The sequence below is a fragment of the Oncorhynchus masou genome, chromosome 26, assembly GCF_036934945.1.
Source record: "Oncorhynchus masou masou isolate Uvic2021 chromosome 26, UVic_Omas_1.1, whole genome shotgun sequence".
Taxonomy (NCBI): Eukaryota; Metazoa; Chordata; class Actinopteri; order Salmoniformes; family Salmonidae; genus Oncorhynchus; species Oncorhynchus masou.
This window is the reverse complement of record NC_088237.1, coordinates 4,376,473-4,384,378: the sequence shown is the minus strand read 5'-3', so window position 1 is coordinate 4,384,378 and position 7,906 is coordinate 4,376,473. Positions and strand designations below refer to the sequence as shown.

The 7,906-nt window shown below is 42.3% G+C and overlaps 1 long non-coding RNA gene across 1 annotated transcript; it reads left to right on the top strand.

Moving 5' to 3' along the window:
• Positions 1-1,186: 1,186 nt before the first annotated feature.
• Positions 1,187-2,348, top strand: LOC135514524 (uncharacterized). The gene is made up of 2 exons (XR_010451684.1): positions 1,187-1,849; positions 1,962-2,348. It is a non-coding gene; the product is annotated as an uncharacterized LOC135514524 (long non-coding RNA).
• The last annotated feature ends 5,558 nt before the right edge of the window (positions 2,349-7,906 follow it).

Genomic DNA, 7,906 nt, shown 5'->3' with positions numbered 1-7,906 from the left:
TTAGGGGGAAATAATGAATGAATATATATAACCGTTGAAAAGATTGGGGTCACTTCGAAATGTTCTTGTTTTTGAAAGAATAGCAAAAAATGTTGTTCAGTAAAATAACATCAAATTGATCCGAAATACAGTGTAGACATTGTTAATACTGTAAATTACTATTGTAGCTGGAAACGGCTGATTTTTTTATGGAATATCTACATAGGCGTACAGAGGCCCATTATCAGCAACCATCACTCCTGTGTTCCAATGGCACGTTGTGTTAGCTAATCCAAGTTTATCATTTTAAAAGGCTAATTGATCATCAGAAATCCCTTTTGCAATTATGTTAGCACAGCTGAAACAGGCTCAAAACGATTACAGGCTCAAAATAGCCAGAAACAAAGTACTTCCTTCTGAAACTCGTCAGTCTATTCTTGTTCTGAGAAATGAAGGCTATTCCATGTGAAAAATTGCAAAGAAACTAAAAAGATCTTGTACAACGCTGTTTACTACTCCCTTCACAGAACAGAGCAAACTGTCTCTAACCAGAATAGAAGCCCCGGTGCAGAACTGAGCAAGACAACAAGTACATTAGAGTGTCTAGTATGAGAAGAGTATCCTCTAGTATCCTCAACTGGCAGCTTCATTAAATAGTACCCGCAAAACACCAGTCTCAAATATATATATATATATATATATATATATATATATATATATATATAAATGAAAGGTATTCTGCTTCCTCCTACAGGAAAACCACGCAACTGTAGATATAATGTAATTTGACGTCATTGTATCTGTGGCCAATAACCTTGAGCCTACTTGGATGGGTACTTAGATTTTGCGGTGATGTCGTGTCCCCATGAGACAGAACACTGAGCCAATCACGGCGCAACTGGAGAACATTCCCCAACCACGGCGCAACTGGAGAACATTACCAACCCCATCGCTCCACATTTTCCGCTGGCTGCCCCACCACCACAAAAAGCACTGAACTAGGCTGAAACACCTGCATTTTGGAGCTGCCTTACTCAAGAAAGCAAAAAAGAGACCAAGTTTGTATGTGGCTATATTAAGTCAAATATTTTATTCACATAAAAAAACTGATATGTGACAGGTATTAATGTCAGAATAACATGCAAAACATGTTGGGCCTCCCTCAACCTGCCTTGATTGACAGGTCACAGCTGGATGTGACCAGGTACCAGGATGTCCGGTCTGTCCCGATCGTCCTCTCATCTTCACTGGAGGATGACTCCTTGTCCTCATCTGAACTGAGGTGTTGAATAAAAGGGGCCCTCAGTCAGAAACTTTCCAGGTCAGAAGCGTTATTCTAAGTATAGAGCTCTTTATAAACCGGGTAGTTTGCATACTGGATGCTGATTGGCTAAAAACAGCATTTAGCCGTGTGTATGTGAGACTGTATACGGACATCATGATATCATTGCGCTTTTTCACCTCGATAAAATGGCTACAGCAACAATAGTTCCACATGACGATGTAGAAAATAAACGTTAAAATGAATTTGAGAGAAACCGAAACGAATTGTGAAACAAACAAAGTGGGCACTTACCCGCTTCACTGACTGGTGCGCCGAACAAGGGATACATTGAGTTTGTGAATACAACCAAAATGGAGCTGAAAGTCATTCTACGGGACTTTTATGGTTAAGTGAGAAACATGAATGGCGAAAAAGATGGGATTAGCAGCTAAACTGCCGCTGTACTTGAACCGACATATCAATGACCCCCTCTCAGTCTGGCATGGAATATACAGGACACCGAAATCACAACGCGCAACAATGTGTCGTCTCTCAGCGTAATTAAAAAGTTGAGGGATGCGACAAAACAGTGAATGGATACGTATGGTATGTAACTGTTAGTTAACTAGTTACATCATTCTAAATGTACCCTGACAATATAACCGGTCGTTTTGTAGTCCTAACTATTAGCTAAAGTTGTTTTCCCCTGTGTTTCAAGGTACACATGTCAAGAGCCGATAGGAGTGAACACCCTCGCAACAATGCTGCCAAAATCCTGAAAAATAGCTGTCTCGTCACAGATGTACACAAACTACTACCTCCGTCATCCATTTATAGTAGCGTGAGGCAACAGATATGGAACAAAAAAAAATCATTTGTGCACAATAAATGACAACATTCAGATCAACGTTAATAAATAATTGTCATGTGTTAGTCATTCTATAAAGGGGCGCTAATGCTCGGTTTTTGCATACATTTAATGTAAGCTTGTCGTCTTAGCCTGTGGTTATGTTGCAACCAGTTTAGCGTTGAGACTTTCGTCCGGACTACTTTTTCTGGCAGTATGTATTTATTGTGAATGTATTTATTAAAGCAACATGTTCAATATAGATGTGTAGTTTCTTGCATTACTGTGTTGGCAACCGGTTTATAAAAGCAACAAGGCACTTTGGGGGTTAGTGGTATATGGCCTATGTACCACGGCTAAAGGCTGTATGCAGGCACTCCGCGTTGCGTCGTGTTAAGAACAACCCGTAGCCTTGGTATATAACCCATATACCACACCCTCTTGGGCCTCATTGTTTAAATGGACGCTCAGCGCTATATCAAATCGCGAAGGGCTGACACTGGAGCCAGTTACAAATTTTCTACCGTAAACAATCATAACATTTTGTTCATCGTTATAATTGGTCAGGGGAACATATCTATCGATCTAACTGTTGTATATAATGACCCTCGCTTGGTTAGCTGCCGAGACTCTAGCGCCCCACGTCATGTGCCAGTACCACACGGCAGGTCTGGCATTGTAAATGGCCATTGTTTTTGTTCCTGAAGGGACTTCGGAGGAAGTTTCATTTGATTGAATGCTCTAGTAGTTAATCGATGTGAAGACATTTCAGGGTCTGTGTTTGCAAGACATGATCTGTAGAAAACGTTATGCTTAAACTTTGACATTTTAAACTTGAATGTGCCAGGTGAAATTGGCTGTGCCCTTGTTGCGCTAATATTCTGCAGGCGAGATGCTAATGCTAATTTTCTATAATGTTTTATTTGTTAGTGATTCATGCTGGGCGATCTAATTGCTGCAACTATTTACATTGAGATACACTACATGACCAAAAGTATGTGGACACCTGCTCTTTGAACATCTCATTCCACTATTGTTAGGGTTGCGTCAATTCGAATCTGGAATCAGGATAAGTATGACACTGAGTCACCGATTGTATACTATGTATTTTTTATTAGCTAAGCAATAAGTGGTAAATGCAATTTTTGAATATAGGGGCTCTCTGTTCCACCTCGCAGGGCAAACAGAGAACTGACTTGTTCCTGACAAAGATATTATAAATATACTCTGTCAGAGGTAGTTCCTGCTTCCGAGCCAGCCTGTCAGAGTAGAGACTGGGTGTGGTTTAGACTATCTTTGTTTGTTGGAGCAGAGCTGGTCCCGGCCCCCGGGGTGCTTCAGCGGCCAGTCGTTGTAGTTGTGTAGAATATACAGTTATCAGGCACCTGGCTCCTGTTATCTAACAAAAGACTGTTTGTTCTCGCAACACTACCTTCTGAATGTGCCCCCCCCAACTTATTGCACAGTTCCTGTCTTCATGATATTCTGTATTTTTCCATCATGAGAAAGGCCCATGGCCCTGAAACGGTTAACAATGTCTCAAGTCAACAATGTTGCATAACACATACATCCACACGAGCCAACAGCAGATAATATTCAATCACATATATGGTAACGGGCTATAGTGCATAATTCAGAACCTCACACTATTAGCGCCAGATACACTACATGACCAAAATAATGGGTACACCTGCTCGTTGAACATCTCATTACAAAATCATGGTCATTAATATGGAGTTGGTCTCCCCATTGCTGCTATAACAGCCTCCACTCTTCTGGGAAGGCTTTCCACTTGACGTTGGAACACTGCTGCGGGGACATGCTCCATTCAGCCACAAGCATTAGGCAATGATGTTGGGTGATTAGGCCTGGCGTTCTAATTCATCCCAAAGGTGTTAGATGGAGATGAGGTCAGGGCTCCACACCGATCTCGACAAACCATTTCTGTATGGACCTCGCTTTGTGCACGGAGGCAATATCATGCTGAAAAAGGAAAAGGCCTTCCCCAAACTGTTGCAACAAAGTTGGAAGTACAGAATCGTCTAGAATGTCATTTCATGCTGAAGTCTTAATATTTACCTTCACTGGAACTGAAGGGTCTAGCCCGAACCATGAAAATAAGCCCCAGACCATTATTCCTCCTCCGCCAAACTTTACAGTTGGCACCATGCATTCGGGCAGCGAGCGTTCTCCTGGAATCCGCCAAACCCGGATTTGTCCTTTGGATGGTGAAGTGTGATTCATCACTCCAGAGAACGCATTTCCACTGTTCCAGAGTCCAATTGCGGCGAGCTTTACACCACTCCAGCCGACACTTGGTATGGTGATCTTAGGCTTGTGTGTGGCTGCTCGGCCATGGAAACCCATTTCGTGAAGCTCCCGACTAACAGTTATTGGGCTGACATTGCTTCCAGAGGCAGTTTTGAACTCAGTAGTGGGTGATGCAACCGAGGACAGACAATTTTTACACACAGTCCCGTTTTGTGAGATAGTATGGCCTACCACTTCACAGTGGCTGAGCCGTTGTTGTGTAACGGATGTGAAACGGCTAGCTTAGTTAGCGGTGACGTCACTTGCTCTGAGACCTTGAAGTAGTGGTTCCCCTTGCTCTGCAAGGGCCGTGGCTTTTGTGGAGCGATGGGTAACGACGTTTCGAGGGTGACTGTTGTTGATGTGTGCAGAAGGTCCCTGGTTCGCGCCCGGGTATGGGCGAGGGACGGTCTAAAATTATACTGTTGCAGTTGCTCCTAGACATTTCCACTTCACTATAGCAGCACTTACAGTTGACCGGGGCAGCTCTAGCAGGGAATAAATGTAACGAACTGGCTGGTTGGAAAGGTGGCATCCTATGACGGTGCCACTTTGAAAGTCACTGAGCTCTTCAGTAACGCCATTTACTGCCAATGTTTGTCTATGGAGATTGCATGGCTGTGTGCTCAATTTTTTTACACCTGCCAGCAACAAATCCACTAATTTGAAGGGGTGTCCACAAACTTTTGTAGATATAGTGTTATAAGAGAACGGAGTTGAGCTTCCCTCAGCTATGCATAATGAAGGCAAATTATTTGTCTACTTTATTACTTAATCATGACACTGTAGAGGTGGAGCAGCTTGAGGTATCAGAAGACCCTAATATTTGTATTTATTAAGGATCCCCATTTTCCCCAAGGATCCCTACTCTTCCTGGGGCAGTTATATACAATAAAAAATATTACAGTACATTCCATAACAGTTTACCCAATACATTTAGTGTGTTCCCTCAGGCCACTACTCCACTATCACATATGTATAATACAACATCCATGTGTATGTGTGTGTCTTATGTGTATATCACTAACACACAAGCCCCCAAAGCAGAAACCCCTACTCCAGACACCCTCACCACAGAGGAACCCAGACAAAACCCTCAACCACAGGAGCAGGTAGTCACTAATATAGAGGAGGATAAGTAAGAGTCCAGTCCATAGTTACCGTGCTGGAGGAGGAAAAGGAAGGAAGAGACGCACCATTTCCCAAGAAAGCCTTGACTACTGTGGCCTGTCTTCCCATTTCTTGCTCCTGCTCAGCCTCCCTCCAGAAGTATCTCCTCCACCAATGTTCCTTTCAGAGGAACTGCACTAGCCAAGAGAGGGAGCCAGAGGCACCCCCAGCCCTTGGAAACATCACCACCCCGTAACAGCAGTTTCCCATCATCCCCATGGCCATCCAGACCCCCGAGCAGCCCCACACTCAGGGGGAACAGTCCCAGGAGAGAGCGCACAGCTCAGCGTCCGGGGGAGAGGGGAGCATGGCCCACTGACACCCCACCTGGAATCCAGCCAGACCTCCACCCTGCCCGGACCCAGCTCCATTGACACCTCCTCCAAAGACCTACCTGGCAAGAAGCACCCCGTCACCGTTGCAGAGATGAGCCCGGGAGGAGCAGAGCTGGGGAGCTTCTCTAGAGGAGAGGCCCTGTCTGGAGGTCCAGCCTACTGAACAAATCAACTTCCTGGTCATCCACACCCCATGTGGCCCATCCCTCCCCCCCCCCCCGCAATATTTCAAAATACAATCGCGGGATAGCATAGTTTGGAAAGCAAATGGCTTTTGCTGTAGAGAGAAGACAATTAAAAGACTGTCTTTTAGTAATCAAAATTCTCAACTTAATTCAGCGAACAACAGTATATCTTTATTGGCACCAGTTGAGAGCTATCGGCCATATCCCAGATGAGTGCGCACACTGCGCATATTCACTCTTTACCATTGTTGGGTCAGTGCCACTTAGTTTTTGGACAATCATTTCCTTCAGCAGTTCAGATGGACGTCATATTCTATTTGTGTTTCCCCTTTTCATAGTGCCTTCAGAAAGTACTCACACCAATTGACTTTTTCCAAATGTTGTTTGTTGTATTACAGCCTAAATTTTAAATTAATTAAATTGAGTTTTTTTTGTCACTGGCCTAAGCACAATACCCCATGATGTCAAAGTGGAATTATGTTTCTCTACATTTTTACTAATTCATAAAAAAATTTAAAGCTAAAATGTCTTGAGTCAATAAGTATTTAACCTCCTTGTTTTGGCAAGCCTAAAAAAGTTCAGGAGTAAAAAATGTCTCAATAATAGTGTTTAACATTATTTTTGAATAACAACCTCATCTCTGTACCCCACACATACAGTTATCTGTAAGGTCCCTCAGTTGAGTAGTGAATTTCAAACACAGATTCACCACAAAGACCAAGGAGGTTTTCCAATGCCTCACAAAGAAGGGCACCTATTGGCAGATACATTTTTTTTTAATTGAAGAAAAAAAAGCCGACATTGAATATCCATATGAGTGAAGAAAAAGAATCCACCCCTTAGGGTCCCCAGGACCGTGTTTGGGAAACGCTGAGTTACTTAGTTTAATGGCTGTGATTGGAGAAAACTGAGGATGGATTAACAACATTGTAGTCACTCCACAATACTAACCTAATTGACAGTGTGAAAAGAAGGAAGCCTATACAGAATAAAACATATTCCAAAACATGCATCCTGTTTGCAACAAGGCACTAAAGTAATACTTCAAAAACTATAATATCCATAAATACTTACTCAGTGTATTTGTAATGCCACCATGTGGCGCCATTTTACTGTTACATTTTTTCCCCCAACGTTTGGATATTAGTTTTATGCCAAAGTATTTAACTTCTAATATGTTTGATATTGTATTCATCACGTTTATTACTCCATGTGCTGCAGTGTGAAATCTAACATTGTTCTAAACTTTGATGTCAACGTGCTCAGATTAAAAAAATGTAAAAAAAATCTGTATTTGGAATGCATGTTAGGATGTCCTTTGTACAATGTACAGTTGAAGTCAGAAGTTTACCTTAGCCAAATACATTTCAACTCAGTTTTCACAATTCCTGACATTTAATCATAGTAAAAATTCCCCGTCTTAGGTCAGTTAGGATCACCACTTTATTTTAAGAATGTGAAATGTCAGAATAATAGTAGAGAGATGATTTATTTCAGCTTTTCTTTCTTTCATCACATTCTCAGTGGGTCAGAAGTTTATATACACTCATTTAGTATTTGGTAGCATTGCCTTTAAATTGTTTAACTTGGGTCAAACGTTTCGGGTAGCCTTCCACAAGCTTCCCGCAATAAATTGGGTGAATTTTGGCCCATTCCTCCTGACAGAGCTGGTGTAACTGAGATAGGTTTTTAGGCCTCCTTACTCGCACATGCTTGTTTAGTTATGCCCACATATTTTGGTCAGGTCTTTGTGAAAGCCACTCCAATACCTTGACTTTGTTGTCCTTAAGCCATTTTGCCACAACTTTGGAAGTAT